Source organism: Scyliorhinus torazame, chromosome 7 (assembly GCF_047496885.1).
Source record: "Scyliorhinus torazame isolate Kashiwa2021f chromosome 7, sScyTor2.1, whole genome shotgun sequence".
In the NCBI taxonomy this organism is placed as follows: Eukaryota; Metazoa; Chordata; class Chondrichthyes; order Carcharhiniformes; family Scyliorhinidae; genus Scyliorhinus; species Scyliorhinus torazame.
The window spans coordinates 315,764,653-315,778,277 of NC_092713.1; the positions used below are offsets into that span (position 1 = coordinate 315,764,653).

The following is a 13,625-nucleotide window of genomic DNA, read 5'->3' on the forward strand; positions in this document are numbered from 1 at the left end:
GGGCAGCATGGTCGGCACGGGCTTGGAGGGCCGAAGTGCCTGTTCCTGTGCTGTACATTTCTTTGTTCTTCTTTGTTCTTTGAGTCCAGATCGGATCATGCTGCTGAAGAGCTGGTAAATTGCAAGGGTGACAGTCAATTACCATCCATACTTCTGTCCCAGCCGAAAGCATTCTTCCCAGCAGAGCAGGATATCAGCACAGAAGTTGCTGCAGCATCTCCATTCTTCGAAACATAGAACCTTAGAATTTCTACAGTGCAGAACGAGGCCATTCGGCCCATCTGATATCAGATATCCCTTAAACATTCACGGAAAAGCTTAACTTAAAGAAGCAAACTGTTCAGAATTATTTATGGCTGATGCTCCAGGTCCACCAGGAGACTATCAAGAGCTCTCTACTCAGCTGGATCACAAGAGTTTGGTTATTGGAGCTTTGCCTGCTGATTTCCTGTGGCCATGTGACCCAGATCACCTCGTCTCCCTGACGGGAAGGAGCATCTTCTCCTCTTTGTGGCCTCTCAGACTCAATCCACCTCAGTCTCCAGCAGTTGCATGTCCACTCTACTTCCTAGTTCTCTAGCCACTATCAAAAGTTTTAAGCTGCCCTATTCGTGGCTTTGGCTCTATCCATGCTGTAACCGACAAATACTAAGCTCCTTGTGTTTCTGCAGATCTTGCTCTTTCCCCTTGGCATCTGGTTCTCCCCCCAGTCCATCAAAGGCACTGCTCCAATCATAGAGCAGCTGAGGGGCTGACCAGTCTCGCTGGTCGATACTCTCCCCCACTATCACCATCGTCTGCTGGAGGCTCCGTTAAAATTGGATAGGGAGCATTGCTGACAATGATAGCATTTAATACTGAACCTTAATTACACTTGAGAAGGTGGTGAGATATTCTCTTGACCAGCTGCAGTCCAGCTGGTGTAGGTACACCCACAGTGCTGATAGGATGGGAGTTCCAGGATTTTGACCCAGTGACGGTGATGGAACAAAGATATAATTCCAAGTCAGGATGGTGTGTGGGTTGATGGGAAACTTGGAGGTGATAGTATTCCCATGTGACAGCTGCCCTTGACCTTCTGAGATCTGAAGTCTGGCAGGTACTGTTGAAGGAGCCTTGGTGAGTTCCTATAGTGCATCTTGTAGATGGTACACACGGCTGTTACTGTTCATTAGTGGGAGGGGGAGCGAAAGTTTGCGGATGGGTATCAATCAAGTGACTTTCTTTGTCCTGGATGGTGTTGAGCTTTTTTTTTTATAACTTTCGAGTACTCAATACATTTTTTCCAATTAAGGGGCAATTTAGCGTGGCCAATCCACCTACCCTGCACATTTTTGGGTTATGGGGGCGAAACCTACGCAATCACGGGCATTAGCCAGGTTTCCGTAGTGTAGTGGTTATCACGTTTGCCTAACACGCGAAATGTCCCCGGTTCGAAACCGGGCGGAAACAGTTTTTGGGCAGCACGGTAGCCTTGTGGATAGCACAATTGCTTCACAGCTCCAGGGTCCCAGGTTCGATTCCGGCTTGGGTCACTGTCTGTGCGGAGTCTGCACATCCTCCCCGTGTGTGCGTGGGTTTCCTCCGGGTGCTCCGGTTTCCTCCCACAGTCCAAAGATGTGCAGGTTAGGTGGATTGGCCATGATAAATTGCCCTTAGTCTCCAAATTTGCCCTTAGTGTTGGGTGGGGTTACTGGGTTATGGGGATAGGGTGGCGGTGTTGACCTTGGGTAGGGTGCTCTTTCCAAGAGCCGGTGCAGACTCGATGGGCTGAATGGCCTCCTTCTTCACTGTAAATTCTATGAAATTCTATGAAATGTGCAAACTCCACACGGACAGTGACCCAGAGCCGGGATCGAACCTGGGACCTCGGCGCCGTGAGGCCACAGTGCTAACCCACTGCGCCACCGTGCTGCCCCTGGTGTTGAGCTTCTTGAGTGTTGTTGGAGCTGCACTCAACCAGACAAGTGGAGAGTCTCCCATCACACTCCTGACTTGTGCCTTGTAGATGGCGGACAGGCTTCAGCGAGTGAGGAGATGAGTTACTTGCCACAGGATCCCTAGCCTCTGACCTGCTCTTGTAGCCACAAAATTTATATGGCTGGCCCAGTTCAGATTCTGGTCAGTAGTAACCCTCAAGCTGTTGACAGTGGGGTATTGAGTGATGGCAATGCCGAGATGAGGTGGTTAGATTCTCTCTTGTTGGAGATGGTTATTGTCTGACACTTGTGTGATGCAGATATTACTTTCCTCTATGAGCACAAGCCTGAATGTTCCCCAAGTCCTGCTGCACATGAACACAGACTGCTTCATGCAAGTACTTGAATTGGACAGCATCAAAACAGACCATTTGGCTCAACTACTTCTTGCCATTATTCATGCAGCAGATGGACATCCCACCTCTCTTCATTTGAGCAAATCAGTCCATACCCCTGTAGTCCTTTCTCCCTCCTCAGGTCATTCCTTTAATTTTATCTAAAGTTTGATGGTGAGTTCCACATTCTTAGAATTTCTTTGTGAAGAGGCTTCACCTGAAATCCTTATTTAACCAGCTTGTGGCTATCTTACACTTTCGACCCTAATTCTGGTCTCCTTTATGTTTTCTTCCTGTCTACCCTTTTCATAATCTTGAAGACCTCGTTCACCCCTCAGTCTTTTCATTCCTCAAACAAAAAGCTCCAGTCAGTTCAGTCCTTCCTGATGGCTGGGGGTTTTGTGTGATGGTCCGTGAAAACTGCACAACAATAGCGGGAGCCCCTTTCACATCATTCTCCATTTAGATTTCTGCATTATCCTCCGCACAAACTGCGGGCTGGATTACCTGGTACCGCTCCCCCCCACCGCCACAGCGCTATTCGCTGGTGGCGAAATTCTCCTTTCCTGCCGCTTATCAATGGGATTTGCCATTGAAGCCACCCCATGCGGGAAACCCACGGGCGGGGGTGCACTGCCAGCGGGAAGGGAGAATCCCAATATCCAGTCTGAGAATTCCAGGCTTAGAGTACGCTTCTAATGTCAGTGATTGGTTATAGAATTTACAGTGCAGAAGGAGGCCATTCGGCCCATCGGGTCTGCACCGGCCCTTGGATAGAGCACCTCACCCAAACCCACGCCTCCACCCTATCCCCGTCACCCAGCAATCCCACCCATGGTTATGAAGAAACTTGGCCCATTCAGTGGATGTGGATGGTGCTAAATGTAACTCATTTTCTCAATATCGCGTAACTGACGTAGAATATACTTGGACAATTGGCGCCAGATTGGGACATTCTTCTCTGTGGATTTTTGAAGGTGAAAGGTATAAGGATTTCAAATAGGCTACTGATCGAAGGTCACAAACCCAGCCATCAACAGCACAAAACGTTGCAATATTACAGATATCAAGGATTGCGGACTTGTAACGTCAACATTCCAATCAACCTGCCCAACCCAACGCTCCCAAATTTGGGGGCGAGTACAATCCTGGGATCTTTGGGATTGCAGGAGTGACTTCTTTCACTGATGGTAACATTGCACCTTTGTCCATAGTTTGTTTCAACATGAGCAGTCTATTTGTTTATTGCTATATTTGGCAGAATTCCATCTAATTGCTGTGTCCTGTTGCTGATTCTGACACAGCAAGGGCATTTTACTTTCTTCAGATGTCACAAGCAATTAGGTGAGGTGTTTAACACATGCCACTTCATTAGGCCAAAGCCTTTCCTTCCTCTGTTGTATTTTCATCAATTCTCCTGACACCATTACCCACGTTGCTGCAGCGGAAAGCTGAAATTAAAATGCAAATAAATAGAGAAATTGTTTATTGGTCCCTCGTGGCCAGCCTCCCATTTTCCATCCTTCATAAACTTCAGTTTATCCAAAACACTGCTATCTGTATCCGAACTCGCACCGAGTCCCATTCACCCGTCACCCCATTTGCTTTCTGACCCACACTGACTCCTGCTTCAGAATTGCCTCTATTTTAAAATTCTCATCCTTGTTTTCGGGGCTGGTTTAGCACAGGGCTAAATCGCTGGCTTTGAAAGCAGACCAAGGCAGGCCAACAGCACGGCCCAATTCCCGTACCAGCCTCCCCGAACAGGCGCCGGAATGTGGCGACAAGGGGCTTTTCACAGTAACTTCATTTGAAGCCTACTTGTGACAATAAGCGATTTTCATTTTTCATTTTCAAATTCGCCAGGATCTCACCCTTTCCTATCTCCAGGTTTTGTTTCTTCCTGTTTCATTTTACATTTGGATGGCTGCCTGCCAGCCATTCACACCTCATCTGGCCACATCTTTTGTTTCTTTACCACAAAACCTGTGTAATCTCCTCTCAAATCCCCCAAATACATTGGGCTATATATAAAATTGACTTGAGTTACAGAGCCATTGCTGGTGTCTCCTCCAATTCCATTGGTAAGTTCCTACCCCTGCAGCAAAAGGATTGCAGATTCATATTCCATCGTCTTTAGCTCACAAAGCTAGACTGACATTCCAATGTGGTACTGAGGGAATGTTGCACAGTCAAAGATGTCATCGTCATTGGATAGGATGTTGAACCAATACCCTGTCTACCCTCTCAGGGGGATGTGAATGATCCTACAGTTACTAATTCAAGAAAATTGGGGGAACTTTCCTGGGGTTCTGGCCAATATTTATCCCTCAATCAGCATCATTAAATTCAGATTATATGACCATGAACACCTTGCCATGTCGCGGAGCTTGCCGTGGGTAAGTTGAATACCATGCTTCCTGCTTTATGGTTCAAATAAATAAATACGCTTCAAAAAGTATTTAATTGACTATGAAGAGCTTTGGCTCAACTTGCAAAGATGAAAGGTGCTCGACTTTCTTTCTCCTGTTAACAATGACTACGAGCTCAATCACAGAACAATTTTTAGGCTTGACAGTCATATGACTGCGCAGAAGTTTGTTCTGTAATTGATCAACGGGAAACGCTACATCATCGGAATTCACCCAAACTGCCCAAACAGGCGGACGCAGATGATCGGACGGGTGCCAAAAAGTCAGAAAGCCACCGGCATAAAATCACGTTGCAGTTTTCCCAACGGAGGATTCATGGCAGGTTGGTCATCCCACTGGACAGTGGCATCAATTTCATTTGCATTCATTTATATCTCATGAATGTTCCGGTGTCCAGTCAGGCCTTCCCCAAACTTGCGTCATGCCAGCAGGAAATCATGTCGGCATCAAAACCAATTTGGGAAGTATATGGGTCACCTTCCCCCCTGCCCGTGCCGCAAATCAGTCTCGATATGGACCACATTGTGCTGTGGGGCTCATGTAGCGACCAGTACAAAGGTCTGATGTTTCACTGGAGGCGGAGTGTGAGGTAAAGGGGGCAATATGGAAGAATGGGAATGGGCAAGGAGGTGAGGAAGGGGAGGGGGCTCATGATGGCAGGCAGAGGGGCAAGGAGGTGGATGAAGAAGATGAACAATGAGGGACCGAGGGGAGGAAAGCTGACCCCTGACAAGGCTGCATGAAAAGTTCACACCAAGGGAGTCAAAGGATTAGGACATCGTTTACTGGAGGGAGATGTGCGAAGAGTCCAGATGGAATGGGTAGCCTCCCATGGGTGCCTCACAGGTGATGGGCACTGGATCAAAGAACAGGCTTTTTCTTGAGGCTGCGAGCCCTTTCCCTCGGGGCTGCTGATATTCAGCACAGTCAGGTGTAACAGGTGGTCTGCAGCGAATGATGTGAGTGTGCTGGACTGGTATTTAAAATGACGTCAGGGCTTTCACACCCATCAGCTGAGGGCAGGCGGACGAATCAGCTACCGGCCTGCCAGATGACTCAGAGGGGAACAGGCCTGTGTGTAGTTAATCATAGAATCATAGAATTTACAGTGCAGAAGGAGGCCATTTGGTCCATCGAGTCTGCACCAGCTCTTGGAAAGAGCGCCCTACCCAAGCCCACACCTCCACCCCATCATCCAGCAACCCAACCCAACGCTGAGGGCAATTTTGGACACTTAAGGGCAATTGTTTTGTTTTTTTTAGCTTGGCCAATCCACCTAACCTGCACATCTTTGGACTGTGGGAGGAAACCGGAGCACCCGGAGGAAGCCCACGCACGCACACGGGGAGAACGTGCAGACTCCGCACAGCCAGTGACCCAAGCCGAGTATCGAACCTGGGACCCTGTAGCTGTGAAGCAATTGTGCTAACCACTATGCTGCCGTGCTGCCCTGTGAGTTTCCATGTGTAGAATCTGGCGCGGGATACTTGTCGGTGGAACAGGCACTGCCGGAACCGCCCGACCCCACCCTCCATCTCAAAATGGGAGAATTCAACACCCTTTCAGAGATCTCTCCCCTGAGAAGAATGTCTATCCTCCACACAGTGCTCCCTCTAATGGCTCTGTCAATAATTTTCAAAATTAATCCAAGAAAGAGGCTTATGTTTAAATGCACAGTACGAAGTCTTACAAAACCAGGTTAAAGTCCAACAGGTATGTTTCGATGTCACTAGCTTTCGGAGCGCTGCTCCTTCCTCAGGTGAATGAAGAGGTCTGTTCCAGAAGCACATATATAGACAAATTCAAAGATGCCAAACAATGCTTGGAATGCGAGCATTAGCAGGTGATTAAATCTTCACAGATCCAGAGATGGGGTAACCCCAGGTTAAAGAGGTGTGAATTGTACCAAGCCAGGACAGTTGGTAGGATTTCGCAGGCCAGATGGTGGGGGATGAATGTAATGCGACATGAATCCCAGGTCCCGGTTGAGGCCGCACTCATGTGTGCGGAACTTGGCTATAAGTTTCTGCTCGGCGATTCTGCGTTGTCGCGGGTCCTGAAGGCAGCCTTGGAGAATGCTTACCCGGAAATCAGAGGCTGAATGCCCTTGACTGCTGAAGTGTTCCCCGACTGGAAGGGAACATTCCTGCCTGGTGATTGTTGCGCGATGTCCGTTCATACGTTGTCGCAGCGTCTGCATGGTCTCGCCAATGTACCACGCTTCGGGGCATCCTTTCCTGCAGCTTATGAGGTAGACAACGTTGGCCGAGTCACACGAGTATGTACCGCGTACCTGGTGGGTGGTGTTCTCACGTGTAATAGTGGTATCCATGTCGATGATCTGGCACGTCTTGCAGAGATTGTCATGACAGGGTTGTGTGGTGTCGTGGTCACTGTTCTGAAGACTGGGTAGTTTGCTGCAAACAATGGTTCGTTTGAGGTTGCGCGGTTGTTTGAAGGCAAGTAGTGGGGGTGTGGGGATGACCTTGGCAAGATGTTCATCGTCATCAATGACGTGTTGAAGGCTGTGAAGAAGATGACGTAGTTTCTCCGCTCCGGGGAGAAACGCTCCGAGCGTAACAGACATCTACAGACGTTGAAAGATGCCCTCGTACGAACGGGATATGGCACTCGACTCATCGATCGACAGTTCCAACGCGACACAGCGAAAAACCGGACCGACCTCCTCAGAAGGCAAACATGGGACACAACTGACAGAATACCCTTCGTCGTCCAGTACTTCCCCGGAGCGGAGAAACTACGTCATCTTCTTCACAGCCTTCAACACGTCATTGATGACGATGAACATCTTGCCAAGGTCATCCCCACACCCCCACTACTTGCCTTCAAACAACCGCGCAACCTCAAACGAACCATTATTTGCAGCAAACTACCCAGTCTTCAGAACAGTGACCTCGACACCACACAACCCTGTCATGGCAATCTCTGCAAGACGTGCCAGATCATCGACATGGATACCACTATTACACGTGAGAACACCACCCACCAGGTACGCGGTACATACTCGTGCGACTCGGCCAACGTTGTCTACCTCATACGCTGCAGGAAAGGATGTCCCGAAGCGTGGTACATTGGCGAGACTATGCAGGCGCTGCGACAACGAATGAACAGACATCGCGCAACAATCACCAGGCAGGAATGTTCCCTTCCAGTCGGGGAACACTTCAGCAGTCAAGGGCATTCAGCCTCTGATCTCCGGGTAAGCGTTCTCCAAGGCGGCCTTCAGGACCCGCGACAACGCAGAATCGCCGAGCAGAAACTTATAGCCAAGTTCCGCACACATGAGTGCGGCCTCAACCGGGACCTGGGATTCATGTCGCATTACATTCATCCCCCACCATCTGGCCTGCGAAATCCTACCAACTGTCCTGGCTTGGTACAATTCACACCTCTTTAACCTGGGGTTACCCCATCTCTGGATCTGTAAAGATTTAATCACCTGCTAATGCTCGCATTCCAAGCATTGTTTGGCATCTTTGAATTTGTCTATATATGTGTTTCTGGAACAGACCTCTTCATTCACCTGAGGAAGGAGCAGCGCTCCGAAAGCTAGTGACATCGAAACAAACCTGTTGGACTTTAACCTGGTGTTGTAAGACTTCGTACTGTGCTCACCCCAGTCCAACGCCGGCATCTCCACATCATGGCTACCAACGACACCGCAAACTGCCGGCTCAAAGTGGAGAGGATCTCCAGGAAGATCGCGCATATAGACACTGACATTAAGTTTCTACAAAGATGCAAGAAAGCAGACAAGATCCCGAAAGGGCTAAAGATCACAAACCCACTCAAGTCGACCTACAACACAGACTTCGCTGAGAGACTCTGCCGTCGCACCTCTCTCACACTCCTCAACCACCTCGTACACCAGCTCTACAGCAGACGACGCAACCTGGAAACCAAGATAGAGGCCATATTCTCAATTTGCGCTCAGGATGGAGCAGACCAGCTGCGGAACACCGCCAAACAGATGAGACAACAAAACTATGCCACCTATATGCATACCAAGAACAGAAAGCTTGAGAAACTTGGCATCACCACCGGCAGCAACCATGCCACCCCCGGTGTCACAGTAGAAAACAATACAGGGAAATCTATTGTCAACTTGTCAGACTACACCCTTCAACCAGATGAAATCGAAGTCCTCAGCAGAGGGCTTAATTTCTGCACCACCACCAAAATGGACCCCATCAGTCTCGCGGCAGACACGGAGGAATTCATCAGGCGAATGAGGCTCGGGGAGTTCTTCCACAGACCCCAAGAGGCCAACAGCGAACCCAAGCAGACTACCAATGAACCGGAACAGCAGACCGAGAGATCTGCGGTGCGGCAACCGAAGAGGAAAGAGTCGAATTGGACCCCTTCGGAAGGCCGCTGCCTTAGACTCGCCATGTATGCTCAAGCCGTCAGGAGTCGCGTCAATGCCAGATTCATCAGTCGCATTCACAAGACAGCCCCGAACGTCACCCAAGCACAACGCAATGCCATCCGCGCTCTCAAGACCAACCACAGCATCGTCATCAAACCAGCAGATAAAGGGGGGGCCACTGTCGTACTGAACAGAACGGACTACTGCAAAGAAGTATACCGACAACTGAACAACCAAGAACATTACAGACAGTTACCCGCAGATCCGACCAAGGAACACATCCGCCAACTTAACAGACTGATCAAGACCTTGGATCCAGATCTTCAGAGCACCCTACGTGCTCTCATCCCACGTACTCCCCGCATTGGAGATTTCTACTGCCTCCCGAAAATACATAAGGCCAACACACCAGGCCGCCCTATCGTTTCAGGCAATGGGACCCTGTGTGAGAACCTCTCTGGCTACATCGAGGGCATCTTGAAACCCATCGTACAAGGTACACCCAGCTTCTGTTGCGACACGACGGACTTCCTACAGAAACTCAGCACCCATGGACCAGTTGAACCAGGAACATTCCTCGTCACAATGGATGTCTCGGCACTCTACACCAGCATCCCCCATGACGACGGCATTGCTGCAACAGCCTCAGTACTCAACACCGACAACTGCCAATCTCCAGACGCAATTCTGCAACTCATCCGCTTCATTCTGGATCACAACGTCTTCACCTTCGACAACAAGTTCTTCATCCAGACGCACGGAACAGCCATGGGGACCAAATTCGCACCCCAATACGCCAACATCTTCATGCACAAGTTTGAACAGGACCTACTCACCACAGGACCTTCAACCGATGTTATACACCAGATACATCGATGACATTTTTTTCCTTTGGACCCACAGCGAAGAATCACTGAAACGACTACACGATGACATTAATAAGTTCCATCCAACCATCAGACTCACCATGGACTACTCTCCAAAATCAGTTGCATTCTTGGACACACTCGTCTCCATCAAGGACGGTCACCTCAGCACTTCGCTTTACCGCAAACCTACGGATAACCTCATGATGCTCCACTTCTCCAGCTTCCACCTTAAACACATTAAAGAAGCCATCCCCTATGGACAAGCGCTCCGTATACACAGGATCTGCTCAGACGAGGAGGAGCGTAACAGACATCTACAGACGTTGAAAGATGCCCTCGTACGAACGGGATATGCCACTCGACTCATCGATCGACAGTTCCAACGCGCCACAGCGAAAAACCGGACCGACCTCCTCAGAAGACAAACATGGGACACAACCGACAGAATACCCTTCGTCGTCCAGTACTTCCCCGGAGCGGAGAAACTACGTCATCTTCTTCACAGCCTTCAACATGTCATTGATGACGATGAACATCTTGCCAAGGTCATCCCCACACCCCCACTACTTGCCTTCAAACAACCGCGCAACCTCAAACGAACCATTGTTTGCAGCAAACTACCCAGTCTTCAGAACAGTGACCACGACACCACACAACCCTGTCATGGCAATCTCTGCAAGACGTGCCAGATCATCGACATGGATACCACTATTACACGTGAGAACACCACCCACCAGGTACGCGGTACATACTCGTGCGACTCGGCCAACGTTGTCTACCTCATACGCTGCAGGAAAGGATGTCCCAAAGCGTGGTACATTGGCGAGACCATGCAGACGCTGCGACAACGAATGAACGGACATCGCGCAACAATCACCAGGCAGGAATGTTCCCTTCCAGTCGGGGAACACTTCAGCAGTCAAGGGCATTCAGCCTCTGATCTCCGGGTAAGCGTTCTCCAAGGCGGCCTTCAGGACCCGCGACAACGCAGAATCGCCGAGCAGAAACTTATAGCCAAGTTCCGCACACATGAGTGCGGCCTCAACCGGGACCTGGGATTCATGTCGCATTACATTCATCCCCCACCATCTGGCCTGCGAAATCCTACCAACTGTCCTGCCTTGGTACAATTCACACCTCTTTAACCTGGGGTTACCAACATCTCTGGATCTGTAAAGATTTAATCACCTGCTAATGCTCACATTCCAAGCATTGTCTGGCATCTTTGAATTTGTCTATATATGTGTTTCTGGAACAGACCTCTTCATTCACCTGAGGAAGGAGCAGCGCTCCGAAAGCTAGTGACATCGAAACAAACCTGTTGGACTTTAACCTGGTGTTGTAAGACTTCGTACTGTGCTCACCCCAGTCCAACGCCGGCATCTCCACATTATGTTTAAATGAACATGGTGACAGGAATTGAAACACAGGATTGTTGAAATAAGTGCATTGCCGTGTTTTTACTAACGTTTACCGGGATAATCTGCTTTGGTAGTGTTCTTATACACACCACCACCTTTTAGCAGCTTTCGGGTGGCCTGCTTTATATTGCAAGAACACTTGTAGCTAAAGCTATAAACGATTTATTAACATTAACTATGGGTCAAATATATAGAAAACAACAGATGAATAACAGTATTAACATGCACAAGCAACCTCTCTCTTCCAGCTCCCCAGTCAGTCTGAGATCACCTGACTCTAACATTCACTTATATATTAATGGAACTCCCAGTGGTCAGCCGGTGAATTACCATGAAATCACCTCATCCCCTTTCCTTTGAAGGAATAAATTAATAATTTTCATGATGTGGAGATGCCAGCATTGGACTGGGTGGGCACAGTAAGAAGTCTTACAACACCAGGTTAAAGCTAACAGGTTTGTTTCGAATCACTAGCTTTCGGAGCGCAGCTCCTTCCTCGGGTGAAGGAAGCTGCACTCCGAAAGCTAGTGTTTCGAAACAAACTTGTTGGACTTTAACCGGGTGCTGTAAGACTTCTTCGATTAGGTTTTCTTTTCTGCTTGATCTTCTCAAACTTTGACCTTGCTGTTCAGAACTTGTCGATTTAATATTCTCCATGACATTCTCATGCTCAGGAACTGGTGAACTATCTGGTAATGCAGCCAATGTTGATTCTGATGAAGATTCGCCATCCATCATGTTGCTGTGAAAGTCTTCTCTGGTTTCTAACAGCACGCGACGCTTTCTTCTTAAAACCAATCATCCTCTGTCTGTACATTGTAGGAACGAGGTGCAACGTCTTGAAATTCAATGGCTTTTCTTGACCAATTGCCTGAATCTTCTACTCTCACAATGTCATCATTACTCAGAGGTGGTGAAGTTCTTGACACTCTATCAAAGAACTGTTTTTGTTTTGCTTTAATGTTGTGTATTTTCTGCAGTGCCACTCACTGCATTCTCTCCCTTCATTGCCAAGTATGGAAGTGTGGTACGCAACCTTCTATTCATGAGCAACTCTGCTGGCGATTTACCTTGTGACAATGGTGACGCTCTGTAACTCAATAGTGCGAGATAAGGATCAGATTGGCTGTCCATTGTCTTATTTAACAATTGCTTAACAATATGTACACCTTTTTTGTCTTTGCCATTGGTTTGTGGGTACAACATACTTGGCGTGACGTGATTGAAATCATACGTGACTGCGAAGTGTGCCACACTTTACAGCTAAAACAAGCAATGTTGTCACTCACGACGACTTGAGGAATTCCGTGTCTAGCAACAATTGACTTGGTCGGCAATGTTGCACTACTTGCTGTTATGCTTGAGCCATTTCGGGATAGTTTGAAAAATAGTCTATGATAATTAAATAATCTTTCCCTCGTAGGTGAAAGAGATCAATAGCTACTTTCTACAATAATGTCGTAGGTAAATCAGATATTTGTATAGGTTGTCTTGTTTGCTTGCAACGATGCGTCTGACATGTGTCACAACAACTGACCATCCTGTCAATTTCCTGGTTTATACCTGGCCAGTAAACAGAGTCACGAGCTTACACTTCTTAATTCCGAGATGTCCTTAATGCATCCTCTTAAGTACATTGTTGCAAAGAGAATGATGTATGAGTATAATGTTCAAACGAAACACCACTCCATTAATAATACTGAGTTCAGATCTTATATTGTAGAACTCCATACATTGACCTCTGGGCCAGTGTGAGTTGATGTTCCTTGTCACCTCTTGAAGAGTTTGATCCTTCCTGGTCTCTTCTTGGATCTCATGTCGTTTTGTAGCAGATGAAATGAAATGAAAATCGCTTATTGTCACAAGTAGGCTTCAAATGAAGTTACTGTGAAAAGCCCCTAGTCACCACATTCCGGCACCTGTTCGGGGAGGCTGTTACGGGAATTGAACCGTACTGCTGGCCTGCCTTGGTCTGCTTTCAAAGCCAGCGATTTAGCCCTGTGCTAAACAGCCCCTGGTAGTAGTGTGGAAATAAGATTCACATGCAGATCTACATCTTCAGCAATTGCACTACTAATATTTTGTATCAGTGCCCTCGATAATGCGTCTGCTAAGAAAAAATAAATATATGCCTGGCCGATGAGATTGAAGTCATAGCGTTGGAACTTCATCATCAACCTCTGAATGCGCGGAGACATT

The 13,625-nt window shown here is 48.1% G+C and overlaps 1 non-coding gene across 1 annotated transcript; it reads left to right on the top strand.

The window, feature by feature from the left end:
• Positions 1–1,379: 1,379 nt before the first annotated feature.
• trnav-aac (transfer RNA valine (anticodon AAC)) lies at positions 1,380–1,452 on the top strand. Its single transcript has one exon. It is a non-coding gene; the product is annotated as a tRNA-Val (tRNA).
• Positions 1,453–13,625: the final 12,173 nt, after the last annotated feature.